This window comes from Felis catus, chromosome A1 (assembly GCF_018350175.1).
Source record: "Felis catus isolate Fca126 chromosome A1, F.catus_Fca126_mat1.0, whole genome shotgun sequence".
Lineage (NCBI taxonomy): Eukaryota > Metazoa > Chordata > Mammalia > Carnivora > Felidae > Felis > Felis catus.
In genome coordinates, this window is record NC_058368.1 from 180,175,358 (window position 1) to 180,195,272 (window position 19,915).

General features: G+C 42.0%; 1 long non-coding RNA gene across 1 annotated transcript; it reads right to left on the reverse strand.

Moving 5' to 3' along the window:
• Positions 1-305: 305 nt before the first annotated feature.
• LOC111561917 lies at positions 306-13,741 on the reverse strand. Its single transcript, XR_006584286.1, has 3 exons — positions 11,756-13,741; positions 7,003-11,244; positions 306-2,806 (listed from the first exon to the last, which is right to left on the reverse strand). It is a non-coding gene; the product is annotated as an uncharacterized LOC111561917 (long non-coding RNA).
• Positions 13,742-19,915: the final 6,174 nt, after the last annotated feature.

The window sequence follows — 19,915 nt, forward strand, 5'->3', positions numbered from 1 at the left end:
TCCTCCCTGTCCTTCAAGCATGGAGGCTGAGAGGTTCAGATTATACTCAGGTAGCTCCCAAGAGGAGCTACCATTTAAATGTAAATGCTTACATTTAAAATAATCTGAAATAAATGTTTCACAAAACAATACTTATATATGACTGAGGCTGACATTTAATCCATTCACTTTTTTTTTTATTTTTTTTTAACGTTTATTTATTTTTGAGACAGAGAGAGACAGAGCATGAACAGGGGAGGGGCAGAGAGAGAGGGAGACACAGAATGCGAAACAGGCTCCAAGCTGTCAGCACAGAGCCCGATGAGGGGCTCGAACTCACGAACTGTGAGATCATGACCTGAGCTGAAGTCGGACGCTTAACCGACCAAGCCACCCAGGCGCCCCATCCATTCAATTTTTTTAATGCTGATTGCAATTCACTAAATTGATTTCAGAACTCAATAAAGGTCCTTTTTTCATTATTTGAAAAGCACAGATTTAACCACGAGGGAGCCACTGAGGATTTTGAGAAGAGGAGGGATGCAAATGGGCTAGCGTTTCAGGAAGTGCCCTCTGGTGTAAAGTGGAAGGTGGGCTCAAGGTGTGAGACTGGAGCTGCAGGGCCAGGTGAAGGCCTGTTAGGTTTGAGCATGGGCACTTGAAAAGAGCATTGTTGAGCTGGGTCTTTCTTTCAGGTTGTGGGGTTTTGTCTGCACTCTGCACAGACCTCTCACCCTGCATCACCTGGCCCCAGTGTTCACAGAGTTGACCTCCTTCCCACCCTGTCCTGCAGGTGGCATCCCCCCAGGGAGTGGGTGGCTAAGAGGAACAGGCCCAGTCTCCCCACCATTACAGCCAGCATACAAGGGTGTGGACAGAACCTGCCCTCCCTCTTCCCAGCAAGCAATGCTCGCCTTATGTGCACTATTAGTGTAGTAGGGTTCTCGTGCATAGTCGTGACACCGAGGCTTTTCTTTCCAGGAAGCAACTTTATTCCTGCCGGCACCACTCTGTTGGGTTTGTGCCAAAGAACTGAGCTCCAAATGCCACATGGCGTAGTTTTTTACATATTTTCTATTTCTTTGTCTTCCATGTATGTTAACACACAAACATGCAGTCTGATTAAATGGTTTCATGTTATAAGGTCATGAGGGATGTTGTCACGTACGCACATAGCCAGGTTACCTTGAATGGTTTTTTGTTGTTGTTTTTTCCTTTCCTTAGAGAGGGGACCCTACCCCATTGATGCTCGGACGCCTCTATTTTGGATCAAAGAGCATCATCTTGGTTTAGAGGTTTGTATTTCTGTAACATCATTACATGAATGGCCATCCTTTTTTTTAAAATCATGGCCTCAATGAGACTGGAGACAGACCAAGGGAGCCAAGCAAGGGAGGATTAAGCAACCTCCCAGAATTAGGAGGATATTTTTACGAGAGTTTGAATCCCCCAAAAGTTGAAAACCATCCTCCAAATAATTCCCCAGGTTTCAACTGTTCCAGGTCTGGATGGGGACATGAACAATCCTTTTTATTTGATTTGTGATCTCTTTTATGACTTTTCCCCCCCATTATTTATCTGAAAACAGCAGTTGCTTAAGTTAAACTTTTTATAAATTTTTTTTTTTTTTCCGAGAAGCAAGCAGATAATCTAAGTCCAAGCGATTTTCATAGATAGTATTGCACATTTTGGTTTGCTGCTTGGCTAGTAAGTTAAGAGCTCTGGCAGTTTTATTGGCAGTTATAATTTTTATAACTGCTTGTAGTCTGATTATGTGGTTTAGCATGTAAATGGGAGTGTGGTAGCCCCAGGACCCATCCTCTGCCCAGGTGGCAGGGCCATAATATTGGATTATATGCTTGGGAGGCCATTTATCATCTTTTTAATTGCCAATTTGTAAGGCACACTGTTTCCTTTAAGTCTCCCTGTTCCCATACATTTGGACTCCGAAATGTTTTCCTCTGGCAAGTGGGAGCAGGAAGAAAGATGGACGAACGGTTTCCAGCACATATGACCCTGACCAGACTGAGGGAAGTACCATATAGGCTGTCCTTCCACATATCTAGTATAGTCCACCTGGGGCCCACCATTTCATGCTGTGTTGACATTGTCCCAGGCCTCTCAGAGATGAGAGAAGTTAGAAAAGGGGTGGGGACCTGGCTCAAGGTAATTTGGGGTCCCCCACCATTGGGTTTTCTGAGCAGTTCAGTTATAAAATCTTTGGCCTAGGCATGTTAAGTTTTTAACAGAGATGATGATGAACTTTTACCCTACCAGACAAGACAGTTTTTCCCAATAATTGAGCTTTTGAGAACCCAAACCCCAGTAGTAGGACTGGGGTATTTTGTTTTACTAGAAAATTTGTGGGGATCTAATTTTCTAATCTCTTATGGCCATTGTTTCCCCATGTTGGTACCAACGAAGTATCCTATCCACAAAAGGAAGGTGAGTGCTAACAGAAACCTCTCACCACTTTTCTAGCAGGCCTGGGCAGCCTCAGCCAATCCTATGGCAAAGAGCAGAGCAAGAATCATAATAGCGAGAAACAAGGTGTGACAGTGCATCACAGTAAAGAAACAGATATAGAAAACAAGGACCGTCTTTTGTTTTGCCGGACTGTCGATTCTTCAAGCTTCTGCCACACGTAGATTAGTCAGCTTCCGGAGTGAGTAAAGCAGGGCTGCAGTCTCCCAGAGCCTCTGGAGTTGCAGATTGCTTCTTCGGTATGGTCAGCTTACATGGTGTTGATGGATCAGGAATGCACTCCCAGTTTCGAGATGCTAGCTTCACTCTGATGTAATGAATCCAGGGACCCACTTCGGCTAAACTGCAGTAGGGGTGGCCAAAATGACAGTGAACAGGCCCCTCCAATGGGGTTTCAGGGGTTGGACATTTCATTCCTTTATTTATATTGCATCCCCTGGTTTAAAGGGGTGAGTGTCTGTGGTCAGACTCACAGGTAATCGCTCCCTGACCCAGGGGCATAAGGTGGTTAGGGTAAAGCCAAGGGCCCACATCTGTTGTCTTATTGCCTATCTCATTTAGACACCCCCTTAGGCCCTTAATAATGGGAGGAGGGTGCCCATAAAGGATTTTATAAAGAGAGAACCCCATCTGTTCTTTAGCCTCCCACTTGCAGCTGCCTCTCTGAAGGTTCTTATCTCTCCCTGCCTAATGTTAACCCTTTCCCTATTCATTTCTCCCCCTGGAATAGGGCCCCTAACTCCCATTAGGGAACAGGGATGACGACTGTTCTGGCTTCTTCAAGCTGATTAGGGACGATATAGAGGTACAGCAGTTTGAGTCTACCCAAGGGTCGGTCGAGTGGCCCACAGTATGGTTCTACAGGAAGGCTGGCAGGCATGAGGCAGCATAAACATTAGCAGACACAAGGAGAAAGACACAAAGATTATATTGACCAACCAGATGGCATTTAAGATAATGTCCCCAGTTCCCAAACCTGTCAAACAATCTAGGAGAGACCCTGACTTTGTAAACAACATGTGTCAGGGAACCTCTCATAACCCAGGTGATGGAGGAGGAGGAACAGTAAGTAATCAATGGTGGCTCTATTGCCAAGAGTTTGGCCCTAACTTAATTTAAAAAAAAATTTAAAGCATCTAATACCTGTGAGGTGTTATTTAGAGTTTTGCTGAGTATAAGCAGGCAGTTTGCTTTATTTTGAGGTGTAAAACCTTTTCAAGAGCCAGGAGTTCTACTAGAGAAAGAGTTGAGGCAGCCATTTACCATTATTAATTTGCAAATCTTTAGGTAAGCCAAACCTGGGTATTATTTTATAGAGCAGAACTGTTATTACTTTTTGTGCCGTTTCTGTCTTGTAGGGGAAGGCCTTTACTCGATTAGTAGAAGTATCAATCCATACCAACAGATGTTGGAATTCCTTTGACCTTGGCATCTGAGGGAAACCTAATTGTCAGTCTTTCCTGGATGGCCTCCAGTTTCTTGACTGCCTGGGAGAGCAAGTTTGTGGTTGAGAGGATTGTTTCTAAGACATACTTCACAGGCTGATACTACTTGCAGAACTGTCCTTGACAAATTTTTTCCAGTAAATATCCTTTGGGCCATTTGATAAGTTTTGTCCCCCTCTAAATGAAAGGCCTGATGCTGTGTTTTAATGATCTTTTAGCTTTGTGAGCTTGGTAATAGTAATTGCCCTGATCTGTTTGTAAGCATTCCAAGGCTGGAGACAGTGTCTCGGAGTCAGACCCTAGTTTATTTATATGGGGGGGGGGGGGGGGGGGACGGGGATAGGTGGGATTGAGTCTCCTTTAATAATTGATATAACAGGCAAAATATTTTCCTGAACCCTGGTATTTACAGCCTACAAAATCCAGTAATTCCCAAAAACTTACACAATTGTTTATTTGTTCTGGAGTTAGTAGTATTATAGTCTCTAATTTAGTTATAATGTCCCTTCCTAGCAAGGGAGTAAGGCTCTCTGGTATTATCAAGAAAGAATGAGAAAAAAATTAGTTTTTCCCATATGTATCCCAGGAGCTGAGAGAAAAATTTAGTTATAAGTTTTCTGGAGATGCCTCTAATCGTCATGCTGAGTTTGGATAGTTGGCCTGGAGTGTAAAGGAGGACAGAAAATGTAGCTCTGGTGTCAAGAAGGAAATCAACTGGGGTGCCTGGGTGGCTCAATAGGTTGAGTGTCCGACTTCAGCTCAGGTCATGATCTTGCGGTTTCTGAGTTCAAGACCCTTGTTGGGCTCTGTGTTGACAGCTCAGAGCCTGGAGCCTGCTTCAGATTCTGTGTCTCCATCTCTCTCTCTGCCCCGCCCCCCACTCATGTTCTGTCTGTCTGTCTCTCTCTCAAAAATAAACATTAAAAAAAAAAAAAGAGAAGGAAATCAACCAGTTTTCCTTCTATATTTAGAATTGCTTGAGGCTCTGGGTTTCTGCTAGATAGTTGGTTTAGGGGAGCCACCATGAAGAGCCCCAGGTCCCATCAGTCCCTTCCAGGGACACTGGTAATCTGAGCCCTCACAGATAGAGGTCCCCAAGGGCATTCAGATCCCCAGTGATTGTCTCCACGCAAGGGGCATGGCTTAAGGGGTTTTCATTTTGGTTGTCCTCTCTGAGGACCTTCTTACTTTTAGTGCTCTGAACGGCCATACAGATGGCACTTGGTGCCAGGAACCTCGGGAAGTCCAGTCTGACATATTATGTAAGGCTACAACTAAGGCCTCAGATTTTTTTTTTTAAGCCTCTTTTTCTGTTTTGTTTTTTGTTTTTTGCTTTTTTTTTTTTTTTAAATTCTCTTCTTGATCTTGGTTGTAATTACCCAATTGGCAGCTTGTAAGAGCTCCTCCAGGGTCCCTTCTGGACCAACAGCCAGTTTTTGCAGTTTTCTCTAAATATCCAGGGCCGACTGAATGACAAATTTGTCTTTTGGAATCGTCTCAGCCTCAAGGGTATTAGGGGAGATAGCCATATATTTAATGAGAGCCTCCCTTAACCTTTCCAGGAAGGCCACCGGGGTTTTATTTTGTGTCTGTAAGATAGTGGCTAATTTAGCATAACCTTAGATCTCCTGACCATATATAAAAATTTTTTTAAGATTTTTCTTTACAAACCTTTTATAACTTTGCTTTTAGATTTTGACCTAAGCCTTTATGCCTTTATATATATATATATATATATATATATATATATATATATATATATAAACAACCAGTCTCATTTAGGATAAAATTACTTTTTTAACTTTAACAAAAAATGAATTATCATTTCTTACATATATATTTATGTATCTACTCTTTTACATGCAGAGTTGCTTTTCTTATTTTCATTAGTCTTAACTATATTTGGCAGATTTTTAACTCTTACAAACCTTAGTCTCCAGTGAAAACTAAGTAGTAACCAATTGTGAACTGTTACATCAGAATTTTTTAGACACCAAACTTATGAATCAATTAAGCACAAAGCATGTTTTCCAACAGGTCCAAATATCTTTAGTTTCTCTGCAACAAGTCAAAAGCACACACCTACATCTAGTAATTAGTGCTTTAGCCTCTTATCTTGTTAGATCTCCAATGAATTTAATCCCAATTTAAACTTTAACATTTTAGTTTACCAAAGACTTTGAAAGCTATCTTAACAATTACCCATGAAAACTATGAGGCAGACAAAGTTAACCATTACTTTAGGTCATCCTTTTGCTAACAAATTTGAACAGAGATAACATAGGCATATTTGACCTTCAGCAAATCTAGGTAGAATAAAAGTTTTTGTTGTTGTTGTTGAATAAAAGTTTTTGTTGTTGTTGATAAACATTGTCTGTTTCAAACCAACAAACTTAAATTAGCTTAAACACTGAATACATTTTACTTGGATCCATTTAAGACAATTTGCTCTCCATGGTTAATTTTTACCTAGAGCACTGGTGGGGAAATCTGAAATGAGTGGTCTTTGCTCCAAGGCCTCTAGGGTGGGAGGAGGAGCTGATGGTGTCTGAGGCATTAAAGAGCAGTTATGCAGGCTGCCCCCCAGGTGGTGCAGAAACGGGGGGGGGGGGGGGGGGGGAGGGAAAGCAGAAGAGGCCAGGTGCCAGCAAAAGGCAGAGAAAGAATTCCCAGTTTTAAACCTTGTCAGATCAGACTGAGGAGCAGACTCCAGGTTTCTTTTGTTTTGTTTTGTTTTCCATTAGTGGAATTAGGCAGTCAATGTCAGTTGAGAGAAGACGGGGAATTTCCCCAAAATGAAGACAGTTTCACAGCTATTTGGGAATATTCCTCAAAGTCCCCGTTCTTAGGTAGACTATCCAAAGACAGTTGGCTCTAATTATCATAGTCATTGACCCAGGAAATGAATGAGAGACAAGTCCCCACACACAGTCACACAGCAACTTCAACCCATCGATCTCCCTACATTCAGTGCCTTAGAGTTGCGGCTTTGTTCCTCATCCCTTGTGGAACTACTAGGGAAACTCTGGGAGGTGATCAGGCTCCCCTTCTGCCTCTTAGGGGCAAGCCTGCCAAAATGAACCCTGGTTCTTACCAGTCTGATGGGCAGCGCTCCCTGAGCTGGTTCCTGGGCCTTATGGGTTCCATTGACGTACACAGGGTCCTCACCCTGGTACTGGGAGGGCTAGTCTCCTGTGGATCAAGCCATCTGCTGGCTCCAGGTAAGGCTGCCTCTCCCGGCCCTCCGGGATTCATATCTCCTGCAGCAAAGGAGGTGGAAATGCACCATCTCCAAATCCTGGACAAGCCCCCAAGTAATGTAGCAGGATTCTCGCACAGAGAGTCATGACACCAAGGCTTTTCTTTCCAGGAAGCAACTTTATTCCTGCCGGCACCACTCAGTTGGCTTCATACCCGAAGAACTGAGCCCTGAATGCCACATGGCATGGTTTTTTATATATTTTCTTCTTTGTCTCCCATATATGGTAACACATACAAACATGCAGTCTGATTAAGTGGTCTCATGTTGTTACAAGGTCATGAGGGATGTTGTCACATATGCACATAGATTACCTTGAGGTTTTTTGTTTTTTCTTTCCTTAGGGAAGGGACCCTACCACATTAGGGACGAGGCTTCAGGTAAAGCTGATGGGGAAAGAAAGCAATTTGTATGTCCTACCCTTTCCCAGACATTGTGCAAGTCACTTTATGTGTGTTATCTCATTTTATTCCTCCAGCAACCGTTTAGAATAGATCTGATCAAGGATGAAGAAAGCGAGACTCAGAGAGGGGAAGTGACACACACACGTAAGCAGAGTCGCACAGCTGTTAAGTGATAAAGCCAGGCTTAGAATCCTGTAGGCTGATGAAATGTGCAACCCTTTCTGAACAAAAGGCCTAATAATGTGAGTGTGTCCCACTCGATCTGAGATGCAGGCTACAGAAGGGGAGCCCGAGTCATAGCATGTGCCAGCACTCCTGGGCTCTTTGAGAGCTTCCAAAGAGGGCTGAGAAATCTCGAGGAAGCAGCCCTCTCTGTGTAGTACTGGGACTTCACACTCTCTGTCCAAAGTGTGGTACATGGTGACCCTTCCCACTCTTTGGTCCTTGTTTCAGCTGGGCCAGCACTTCTGCTGGCAGCCCCGACCTCACAGCTCCTGCGCTCAGCACTGGGCAGCACTGGTGGCAGCTGTGTTACCTCATTTCTCTGGCCTGGGATAGCAGGTTAGAAAACTGGTGAGCAAGAGTAGGACGTCTGGAGGTTCGAGGAGAGTGGAGGTCAGGAAGGGCCATATCCCTGGCTACCAGGCCCAGACAGGCCCAACAACCCTGCCTCTATTTCTATATGAGGATTGGAAGACAAGGAGAAGCTGCTGAAATGCGTAGGCTCTGAGGCACCAGGTTTCCTTCTAGTCTAGTCACCTCCAGAGAATTCTGGAGGCAGAAGACGATTCTAGTGGGAAGCGTTGAGGCCACTGCAAGATGCACCTCTCTGAATGAGAAACTGAGCATAATGAGTATCTCCCAACAGTGCCTAGGGAGAATAAATTTCCAGTTCACACACAAGCATGCATGTGTACATGCACACACACACACACACTCACACACACACACACACACCAGCCAACCTAATCACTGCTGTCTCTGTCTTGTGCCCTGAGACCCAATCCCAAGGACAGTATCCTTTGGGTTTCCTTTTCAGGGTCCTTGCTGGAAGCCCACCACACACCCATGGTAGCTCTGATTCCTCAGGCAGGCTCTAGCCAACCTCTTTTTTCTTTAAGTTTATTTATTTTGAGAGAGAGAGAGAGAGAGAGAGAGAGAGAGAGAGAGCAGGGAAGGGGCAGAGAGAGACAGAGAGACAGAATCTCAAGCAGGCTCCATGCTATCAGCGCGCAGCCCAGTACGGGGCTTGAACTCACAAACCACAAGATTATGACCTGAGCCAAAATCAAGAGTCAGATGCTTAATCAACTGAGCCACCCAGGCACCCCTAGACGACCTCTTGCTTTCAGTTTTAGGAAGGAATAGGCATCTGTTCCAGATTGCCCTCTGAACTCAAGGTGATACCACATTCTCTCAGTGGTTCTCAGGGAGCCTCCTGCCCTTCCTTTGAGGTATGTGTGGGCAGGGATTCCTGCTCTTGGTCACTCTCTCTCCATCATTTACATGCCTCTTTATACTCCCAAAGCAGCAATGGAACCAGATTTTTTGATCCCCATTTGGCATGTTCTGCATAACTGGTCTAGCTCCTCCCTTTAGAAATTGAGGGCTCTTAATGCCTTTTGTTCTCAGCTTTATGGGTATTTTCAATCAGAATATTAGAAGATCAAGAATGCTGTACACCCTCCACCTACCATTCTTTCTTTTTGGCACTTCTGCATATAGCGGATAGATCCCACCCCCTAAATACATGTGCACATCTGCACAGATGCATACACACACACGTATGCATCTCCCACACACACACAAATACAACAAGTAGCTGAAAACAGAATCTAAGAGACCCAAGTGGTAGAGATGTTATCTCCACAAATAGCATCTGGGCCCAAAATACCTGTCACGAGTCAACCTGTGAAGACATCTAGTGGGCGTGAAAGGTTTTGAGGCTGGGATCTACGCAGCCCCCTCCACCTGCACTTCAATGTGTGTTCATTTCAGTATTGGACTGTAGGAGGCAGTCTGATTCCCTCATTTCTAAGTAATCAGGGGGAACCTCATAATAGTCTGCTGATACTTAAAATCACTCCAAAAAGGATGGGCCACACCATGGACCCTGTGCCTGCGTGCCCCCAGGGGTCATCACTGTGTAATGGAGTCCTGGCATCATCTGAGCCAATAATCAGGCAAAATTAGATATTTTCAGTGACTGCCTTTCCTCTGCCAGCAATGCACAGCTCACAGCTCACAAGGGCCTTCCACACACATCACTTTATCCCAGTCTTGTGCAGAGCTCTGTGAGAGGAGAATATTACCCATCTCTGGGAAAGATGAAGATGCCCATTTCAAGACTCCTGAGGTTCTTAATAAACCAAACTAAATACATTGGCAGAAACCCTGATTACTTTCCTCCCCTACCCCATTTCTCCCCATCGCAAACCTACCTACACTGATACGGCTCCTCCCCACCTGCAACAACGGGCAAGGATCCAAGGCACACCTGGGCTTGGGACCCCATTGCTCTGCTCCTCAGGGCAAGTGCTGTTCCCTGTTCACCCTGCCCTCCTCAAGTTGGCTGCACTCTCTCTCCCAGAGCTTCCTAGTCACCTGCTTCATTTGCAGAATGATCCAAAGTTTAGCTTAGAGAAGAGAACTAGAAGGAAGGAAGAGGAAAGGGGTGAAGGAGAAGGGAAGAAGGAAGGGGAAAGATATGGGAGAGATGGAGTTGGCTCTCTACCTACAAGAAACAAACCCACTTGTGTTTCTTCTGACTGGACACTTCTCCCAGCCATCGCCTTAATCTCTTTCCTTTTTTTCACAGCCAAATATTTGGGAAGAAAGGTCTATACATGTCTCTACTTCTTTACTTCCTCTTTCTTTCCCAACTGGCTATAATCTGGCTTCTGTCCCCTCCTCTCCACTAAAACTGATCTAAATTCACCAAGGAGTATCTGACTGCTAAAAAAAAAAAATAAAAACAAAAATTTGTTTTCTCCAGAGCCTCTGGTTCTGCAGATGACCCCCTTCCTTTTCTTGAGACTTTCCTTTCCCCTGGCTCTGTGGCCCAATCTCTTCCTGAGATACACCCTCCCTCTCCCTCTCCTTTTCTTTCTTTGTCCACTAACCCTTAAATGCCAGGACCCCTCCCTATACCATCTTAATTCCTCACTCTTCATTACCACAGGGATGTGACATTCAAATCCACAATTCCAACTACCAGCCTCAGCTCCCCACTGATGATGGCCTACACCCTGTCATAATAACAATAGCTCATATGATGAACTGATACTATGTGCCAGTGCTGTGCCAACCCACAATAACCCTCTGAAGCAACCCACTATCAGCCATATTTCACAGATGTCCAAACTTAAATAACTAGCCTGAGGTCACATGGTTATCAAGAGGCTGGGTTTTTTTTTTTAATTTTATTTTTTAAATTTACATTCAAGTTAGTTAGCATATAGTGCAACAATGACTTCAGGAGTAGATTCCTTAATGCCCCTTCCCCATTTAGCCCACCCCCCTCCCACAACCCCTCCAGTAACCCTCTGTTTGTTCTCCATATTTAAGAGTCTTCAAGAGGCTGCTTTTAAAGTCCATTCTCACTGCTGTTTCTGGTTTCCAGCAACATGATAAACTAACAAAGGGCTGCTGGCTCCCTCACCACAGTCCGACCCTGGAGGAAAAATGAAAGTGATAAGGAGCTGGATGAGTCTGAGGTCCTGTCAAAACTGTGAGGAATCCCTCTGGAAAGCCAGAAGATGGTTGGGTCCCAATGGAGATGGAAAACAGTGGCGTAGGGAATAGGAGGACAGCCAAGTGCCAACCAGGTAACAGATTCTGAAGAGGGCCTTAGAGCTGCTCTTTCCTGCATTTCCATGGGGGCTGAGGGTGGGACTGCCTGCCAGCCAGTGCCTGGAGACAGAGGAGCAGCAGGGCACTGGCTGGGCTGGGAACTGAGAACAGCAGGTGCACACAAATGGCCTGGCTCAGGACACTCCTCCCTGCCCCACAGCCTGAGGACAAGGGGATGGATGTCAGCCAAAGAAGACAGCTCTTGGAAAGAGCAGTGCCCAAGGGTAAGTACAGCCAGGCTCCTCAGGGACAGGGAAAGAAGCAGTGGTTAGTTCCAGGATGGAAGGCCAGGGCACTCATCTTGAGGTGTACACCCGAGCACACATACTCACATTCTTAAAACTTTGCAGAACACAACAGGGGCCAGTCCTTTCAGCCCTCCGCCTGGACACACATTCCCAACCAAGGCGATGAGCCCCCAAGGGGAAAGCTGGTGTGTGTGATCACAAATTAGAATAACCGAGGCGAGCAACACCACAAAAGAAAGTCAAAAGGGTAGCCAATGAATATCAGATAAAGCCCAGCTGAAGGGCCAGAACAGACAATTCAAATAAGCACAACAAATATCTTCAAAAATATAGAAGAGTTTATAAAATGACTCAAGAACAAATACTCATGTTGAAAAATAATAAAAAAAATTAGCGAAGCTGGTTTGCAAAATATTAACTGTTTTAATATCAATTAAATATTAAAATATTAAATTAAAAACCAATGCTGTTTTTTTTTTAAAAAGGAACTTTATAGATTGGTTGAATAACAGAATGCAGAAACTTATTTTATTTATTTTTACTTTTTTTTTTTTTTTAAGAAACTGTGTATTTCCTGTCAACCTTATTTCCATTTTGTTTGCCTTTATGGGAAAATAGCTCAAGACCACTCAACGGTTGTTCCTACCCATTCAATGGCCTGAATAAACTTGAAGAATGAATTAGTGAGACTGGAAATTCCAGTCAAGACAATCATCCAGAGGAATAACTGGGAAGAGATGAAAAAATAATAAACTATAGAAGAGAAGCTACGAGACATATATGGAAGAGAGAAGCAGACCTGTCAGCATTTAGATAATAAAAATCCCAGAAGGGGTAAAAAATGAGCATAGGTAAGAAAATATTTGAAGAAACAATAACTAAAATTTTTTCCCAAGATTAGAAAGAAAGAATAGACTTTAGATTAAAAGATCTCACAGTGGAGTGGCTGGGTGGCTCAGTCAGCTAAGTGTCCAACTTTGGCTCAGGTCATGATCTTGTGGTTCGTGAGTTTGGGCCCCACGTTGGGCTCTGTGCTGACAGCTCAGAGCCTGGAGCCTTCTTTGGATTCTGTGTCTCCCTCTCTCTCTGCCCCTCCCCGGCTCACACTCTGTCTCTCTCTCAAAAATAAATAAACATTTAAAAATTTACAAAAAACGTTTCGTAGAGTGACAAACAGATATGTATGAATAAACCCACTCTTAGTCACGTTAAAATGATAGCTTAGGATATCAAAAACAAAGAGAAAATGCTTCCAAAGAGGAAGAACAGATCATCTCTTAAAAGCAGACAATGGAATTCTGAAAAACATTTATTCCAATATAAGTATGTATATATACATATACATATATAAAATTTATATATCACATAATGTATAATTATATATGTAAATAATTATATATTTCTATCTCACCATTTATAAAACACAGCTTGATTTTCACAATGTGAATACATCTGTGTAACTAACCCTCATATTAAAAGGCCCTTTTAATTGGCCCTTACCAGTCACCATTTGTACCCCACAGACAACTCCATCCTAACTGCTAACACCATGAATTAGTTTTTTTCTATTTTTGAATTTTACATAAATATATGCACACTGTATATACTAATTTGTATCTGGCGTCTTTAGCTCAACATATGTTTATGGGAGTTATGTGTTTGCATCCATGTAGCAATTGTTCATCTATTCTCACTGATAATAGAGCAGAGTTTCTCAACCTCAGCAGTGCTTATATTTTGGGCCAGATAATTCTTTTATGGGAAGACTGTCCTATGCAATGCAAGATATTTAGCAGCGTCCTCAGTCTCTACCCAGTAGATGCCAATTGCAATCCTCTTCCCTCTCCCAACAAGTTATGAGAACCAAAAAAATATCTCCAGACATTGCCAAATGTCTCCTGGGAGGCAACATCGTTTCCAGTTAGAAACATTGCTGTATTGTAGAAATATAGGAAAAGTTTATTTATCTGTACTACTGTTGATAGACATTTAGGTTGTTTTCTAATTTGGGACTATTATGAATAATACTATTATGAAGAAAAGCAGTATTTTCAAAAGTTTTAAAGGAAAAGAGCATCAAAACTGGATTTTTTAAGTTTATGTCTGTCCATCCATCCATCCGTCCATCCATCCATCCGTCCATCCATCCATCCATCCATCCACCTATTTATTTTAGTAATCTCCAGACCCAGCATGAGGCTCAAACTCACAACCCTGTGATCAAGAATCACATGTTCTTCCAACTGAGCCAGCCAGGCACCCCTCAGAATTTTAATCTATATAAAAAGTGCCAGTTTTATCACTCAAAACAATATTCTCTTTGGAAATATTCTTTGAAAATTCTTTTGTAGTTAGTATTCCAGCAAGAAGAGAAACAAGGGGCACCTGGGTGACTCAGTCAGTGAAGCATCCGACTCTTAATGTCAGCTCAGGTCATGATCTCATAGTTTGCAATATCAAACCCCACATTTGGCTCTGTGCTGACAACATGGAGTCTGCTTTGGATTCTCTCTCTGCTCCTTCCCTACTCATATGCTCTCTTGCTCTCGCTCTTGCTCTCTCTCTCTCAAAAAAGGAGGAGGAGGAATAAGAGGAAGAGGAGGAAAAGGAGGAGGAGGAGGAGGAGAATAAAGAGAGGAGAAACAAATCTATACGAATGCTACAAGCCGTATGTAAAATAAAGGTGAGTAAACAGCATAGCAAAGTATGCTGTTATCTAAAATAGGAAAAACAACTTCCACTTCTGGGTAGAATGTAGGAGGTTGAAACAGGCCAACCCTGACACTAACAACTATTAAAACCTAGACAGATTACCCAAAAAAAAAAAAAAAAAAAAATCACATTTTCCAGATGTCAAGGACTTTGGAATAAGGACTGAAAGGACTAAACACCCCACAGAGGAGAGAACAGTTCACTGGAGAGCTATCAGATCAGCAGCTGATACACTCCCCTGGTGGCATTTGCCACATCGGGACATGGGTGGAGGACTGGGACTTGGCCCAGGCAGACAGCCACTACTGGGGGAAAGGGAAACCATCAAAGCTTTCTTCTATTGCTGGTGGCTAGAGTGGAAAAAACAGAAATGAGGAGCCTTCAGACACGCTTGATTTTCCTGACCACAGGTTTGCAGACTCCAAAGCAGGAGGGCAGGATGCTGAATGAGCTGGGCTAAAAGCTTCTGAAAGTCAAATAAAATCTGATGCATATGCTAATCCATAAAACAAGTCTTAATAAATGTGACAGGACTGAAATTATACAAAGTGTGTTCTCCAACCACAATGGAATTAAGTTAGAAATTATTAGCAGAAAGAAATCTCAGAATTGCTCAAATATCTGGAAATTAAACAACATATCTCTAAATAATCCGTGGGTCAAAGAAGAATTCCCAAGAGAAATTAAAAACCATCTTGAACTGAATGAAAACACAACCATAATGTCAAAATGTATGGGATGTGGTAGGGGTGCCTGGGTGGCTCAGTTGGTTAAGCATCCAACTTTCGCTCAGATCATGATCTCATAGTTCATGGGTTCAAGTCCTGTGTTGGGCTTTGTGTTGACAGCTCAGAGCCTAGAGCTTGAGCCTGCTTCAGATTCTATGTCTCCTTCTCTCTCTGCCCCTCCCCTGCTTGCGTTCTGTCTCTGTCTCTGTCTCTCTCTCTCAAAAATTAATGTGTTAAAAATATTTTAAAAAAATTACGGGAGGTAGCTAAAACAATGCTTAGAGGGAAATGCATACCTTCAAATACCTATATCAGAAAAGAGGAAAGACTTCAATCAATAACTTAATCTTCCACCCTAATAAACTAGAACAAGGCCAACAACACCTTAGGAAAAGGTACAAAAGATCTCTTTGCAAAAGAAGATAACCAAATGTCTGATAAAAGGTACTCAGCTCTGCTAGTCATTAGGAAAATGCAAAAAACCACAAGGTAATACAAACCAACCAGAACCAGGACAACTAAAAGAAACAGAAAAATATCATGTGCGGGTGACACTGGTGATGGGGGTCTAAACTGACACACCTACTTTGGAGATTTGGTTAGCAGTATTGACCAAAGCTGAACTATACATACCTGACAAACCAGCAGTTCCACCCCCAGTGATATACTCAACAGGAATGCCTACCTCTGCTCACCAAAAGGCATGCACTACAATGTTTATAGTAACTCTATTCATAATAGGAAAAACAAACAAACAGAAAACTGGAAAATACCAAATGCTCATAAAAAGTAAAATCAATCAATAAATTGTAGTATGTCATATCATGAAACACTATGCAAGATACTACACAATGATCAGACTACAATTACATACAGCCACCGAAATTAATCATACCAAAAAAAGGGGTTAAGCATAATAAGATACATACAAAAACATACATGCTGTATGATTCCTTGTATATAAAATGCAAAAATTGATAGGACAAAAAAGAGTAAATAAAAAAATATTTACTCTTTTAGAAGTAAGAATTGTGATTTACCTTAGTAAGGGTATGAGGAGTGATTGGTGATAGGCATAAGGAAAATTTGAGTGTTAGTAATGTTTTGGTTTTTTATTTCGCTAGTTACACCAGTGTGTTCATTTTCTGAAAATTCGTTGAGCTGTGCCTTAATTATATGTTTGCCTTTGTATACGCATATAATATTTCAATTAAAAATTTCAAAAAATCATGCAGTAAGTGATTCAGACAGGATTCAAACCTAGCCAGTCAGATTTAAGAGAATGAATCCTAAATCTCAATTCTAGATTCAAGGTTACACCATTCTCGAGAATGGTTGAAGAAAAAATCTAAGTATATCCCTACGTTAGTCAGGGTTCTCTGAGGAACAACAATAGGATGTGTTTGGAGAGACAGAAAGAGGAAGAGAGCAATTTTTTGTTTAAGAAATTGGCTCCTGCAGTTGTCGGGGGCTGCCAAGTCCAAACTCTGCAGGGAACGCCAGCAGGCTGGAGACTGAGGGAAGAGATAATGTTTGGGCTCAAGTCTGAAGGTAGTCTAGAGGCAGAATTCCCTCTCCTTCAGAGGACCTCTGACATTTTTCTCCTAAGGCATTCAGCTGATTGGATGAGACCCACCCACACTATATAGTCTAATCTGCTTTACTCAAAGCCTATTGATTTAAATGCTAACCTGTAAAAAATGCCTTCACAGAAACATTTAGACTGGCTTTTGACCAAATATCTGGGTACTGAAGTCTGGCTAAGTTGACACATGAAATTAACCATAGCAACCTCTAACAATTCAAAATGAAAATTCTACACAAAGTCTAGAGACAAAAGAGTGGAGACAAAAGAGAAAAGAGTTGTCGAGTGGAGACAAAAGAAAAAATAAGGGATGTGAAAACATGCTAATATTTTTGTCTTGTTCAGGAGGAAAATAGTGACAGTATTATGTTTAAGACATTATTAGGGAGGATAACTACAAATATTTGTCTTAATTCGTTAAAAATAGAATGCATGGGGCACCTGGGTGGCTCAGTCGGTTAAGCGTCCGACATGGGCTCAGGTCATGATCTCGCGGGCTCAGGTCATGATCTCGCGGTCCGTGAGTTCAAGCCCCGGGTCGTGCTCTGAGCTGACAGCTCAGAGCCTGGAGCCTGTTTCAGATTCTGTGTCTCCCTCTCTCTCTGACCCTCCCCCATTCATGCTCTGTCTCTCTCTGTCTCAAAAATAAATAAACCTTAAAAAAAAAATTAAAAGGGGCGCCTGGGTGGCGCAGTCAGTTAATCGTCCGACTTCAGCCAGGTCACGATCTTGCGGTCTGTGAGTTCGAGCCCCGCGTCGGGCTCTGGGCTGATGGCTCAGAGCCTGAAGCCTGTTTCCGATTCTGTGTCTCCCTCTCTCTCTGCCCCTCCCCCGTTCATGCTCTGTCTCTCTCTGTCCCAAAAATAAATAAACGTTGAAAAAAAAATTTAAATAAAAAAAAAAATTAAAAAAAAATAAATAAATAAAATAAAAATAGAATGCATGTATTTCAAGCCAACAGAACAAAATTCAATTTAATGAAAGGAAGGAAAAGAAAAAAAAGAATAAAATATAAAGTGTAGTAAACATAAAATAAGAATAATTCATATATAATATGAATCTTAGTTTCAACAAAAGTAAACTCACTGCTCAAGAGACTATTAGATTCTATTTTTGAAATATCTATATCAAATATATTTCTTATAAGTTACTAGTAGAATTTATGTCTACAAACAGCTAAGCAAATTTTGAAAAAGAAGAACCAAGAAAGACTATCCATATTACTAGTTGTTAAGGCATATTTTAAACCACAATAAGTCATCAATGCATTGATATAAAGGATCAAATAAACCAACGGACAGAATTAAGAGCTCAGAAATAGACCCAGGTATACATAGCAATTTGTTAGATAATAATAAATGGACATGGATGGATTTTCTTGGAGATGATGTTGGAAAAACCAGTTTACCATATGTGAAAAATAAAGTTGGATCTCTACTTCAGACCATACACAATGGTGAATTACAAAAAAGTAAAGGCATAAATATAAAAAGTAAAATTATAAAGTTAATAGAAACTCCTATCTGTGTGACCTGTGAGAAAGAACCTGTTGACACTCTAAAAGCAGACATTACACAGAGGAAAATATTACATTTGACTACACCAAAATTAGAGATTTCAGGGGCACGTGGGTGGCACCTGAGCATCTAACCTCAGCTCAGGTTATGATCTCACGGTTCTTGGGTTTGAGGCCATGTTGGGCTCTGTGCTGACAGTTCAGAGCCTGGAGCCTGCTTCAGATTCTGTGTCTCCCTCTCTCTCTGCCCCTCCCCCATTCATGCTCTGTCTCTCTCTCTCTCTACCTCTCTCTCTCAAAAATAAATAAATATTTAAAAAAAATTTTTTTTAATTAGAGATTTCATAAACAAAATACAGATGAAAAATTGGGAAAAGATACCTGCAATATTTAAAGTTGGTAAGAGATTAATATCTACAACACTCAAAAATTCCTTCAAAATCAACAAGAAAAGAACTGGAAACCCAGTAGAAGAATGAGCAAATGATATACACTTAAATTTACCGAGGAGGAAACTTGAATGGCTAATAAGCAAAAAAAGAAAAGGATAAAGGCCTAGGAGCTCCTGGGTGGCTCAGTGGGTTAAGCGTTTCAAAATTCTTGGTTTCTGCTCAGGTCATGATCTCATGGTCTGTGAGATGGTATCCCACTTCATGTGCTGTCAGCACAGAGCCTACTTGGGATTCTCTCTCTCCCTCTCTATCTCTCTGCCTCTTCCCTGCCCCCCCCCCCAACAAGAGCCCTCTCCCTCTCAAAATAAATAAACATGAAAAAAAAGTTTTAAAAAAAGAAAAAGTTAAGAAAAAGCCTAAATTTACTAGTAAAAAGCGAATTACAAACTGTCATTAGATATCCCATCAAATTAGTAAAAATTAAAAAGTCAGGAAATACCAAGTGTTGGCAAGGATATGGGAAAACACCAACCAATCCTCTTGCACTGCTGATAGGAGAGAATAACAGAACAGCTAAACTGGAAAGCAATCTGCCAGAGTTTTCATACTTGACCAATTCTAAGATACATGTTTTTTGTGTGCTATGAACTGAGGGGGAGGTGATTGCACATAGCCATATGTCTGTCTATCTGATTCCCACTGAGGCTTAAATTCATCATGACCTAATGTAACTCATCATCTTGCTCTACCCTCTCACTCCACTCCTCCTCTGTTTCTTGCATTAAAGTCCCTGCCAGGTTAATACTATCACCATCTACTTAGTCACCTAAAGAAGGTAACTTGAGTCAACTTGTACTGTTCCCACTCCCTGTGACTTTGGTCAGTTCTCCCATTTGATGATTCCACCTCTAAAGTGGTCTTGAATCCCTCCATTTGTGTCCATCCTCACTGCCACAAATGTAATACAAAATCTGGTCACTCCCCTTTTAAGTAACTAAAGTAGCCTCAGTCCTGCATCTTCCCCTTTCCTCTTCTATTCACAGTGCATAGAGTGACCGTTCTAAAATATAAATGGGTTCACAGAACTCTCTCCTTAACAGTCCTTCACCATTTCCCAAAGTTCAAGTCCTTTAAGCTGTAAAGCACATCTTCACCATCTGCCTTCTGCCTCTCTCCAGCCTCAATGCTTTCCGCTCTTCCACATTCAACCCATGACCCTGAAACACCAACCTGGTGACACCATACTCTGTTCTTGCCTGGGAAGCTCCAGGGTTGGCCAATTACAAGGAAATTTGATTATAGAAATAATTA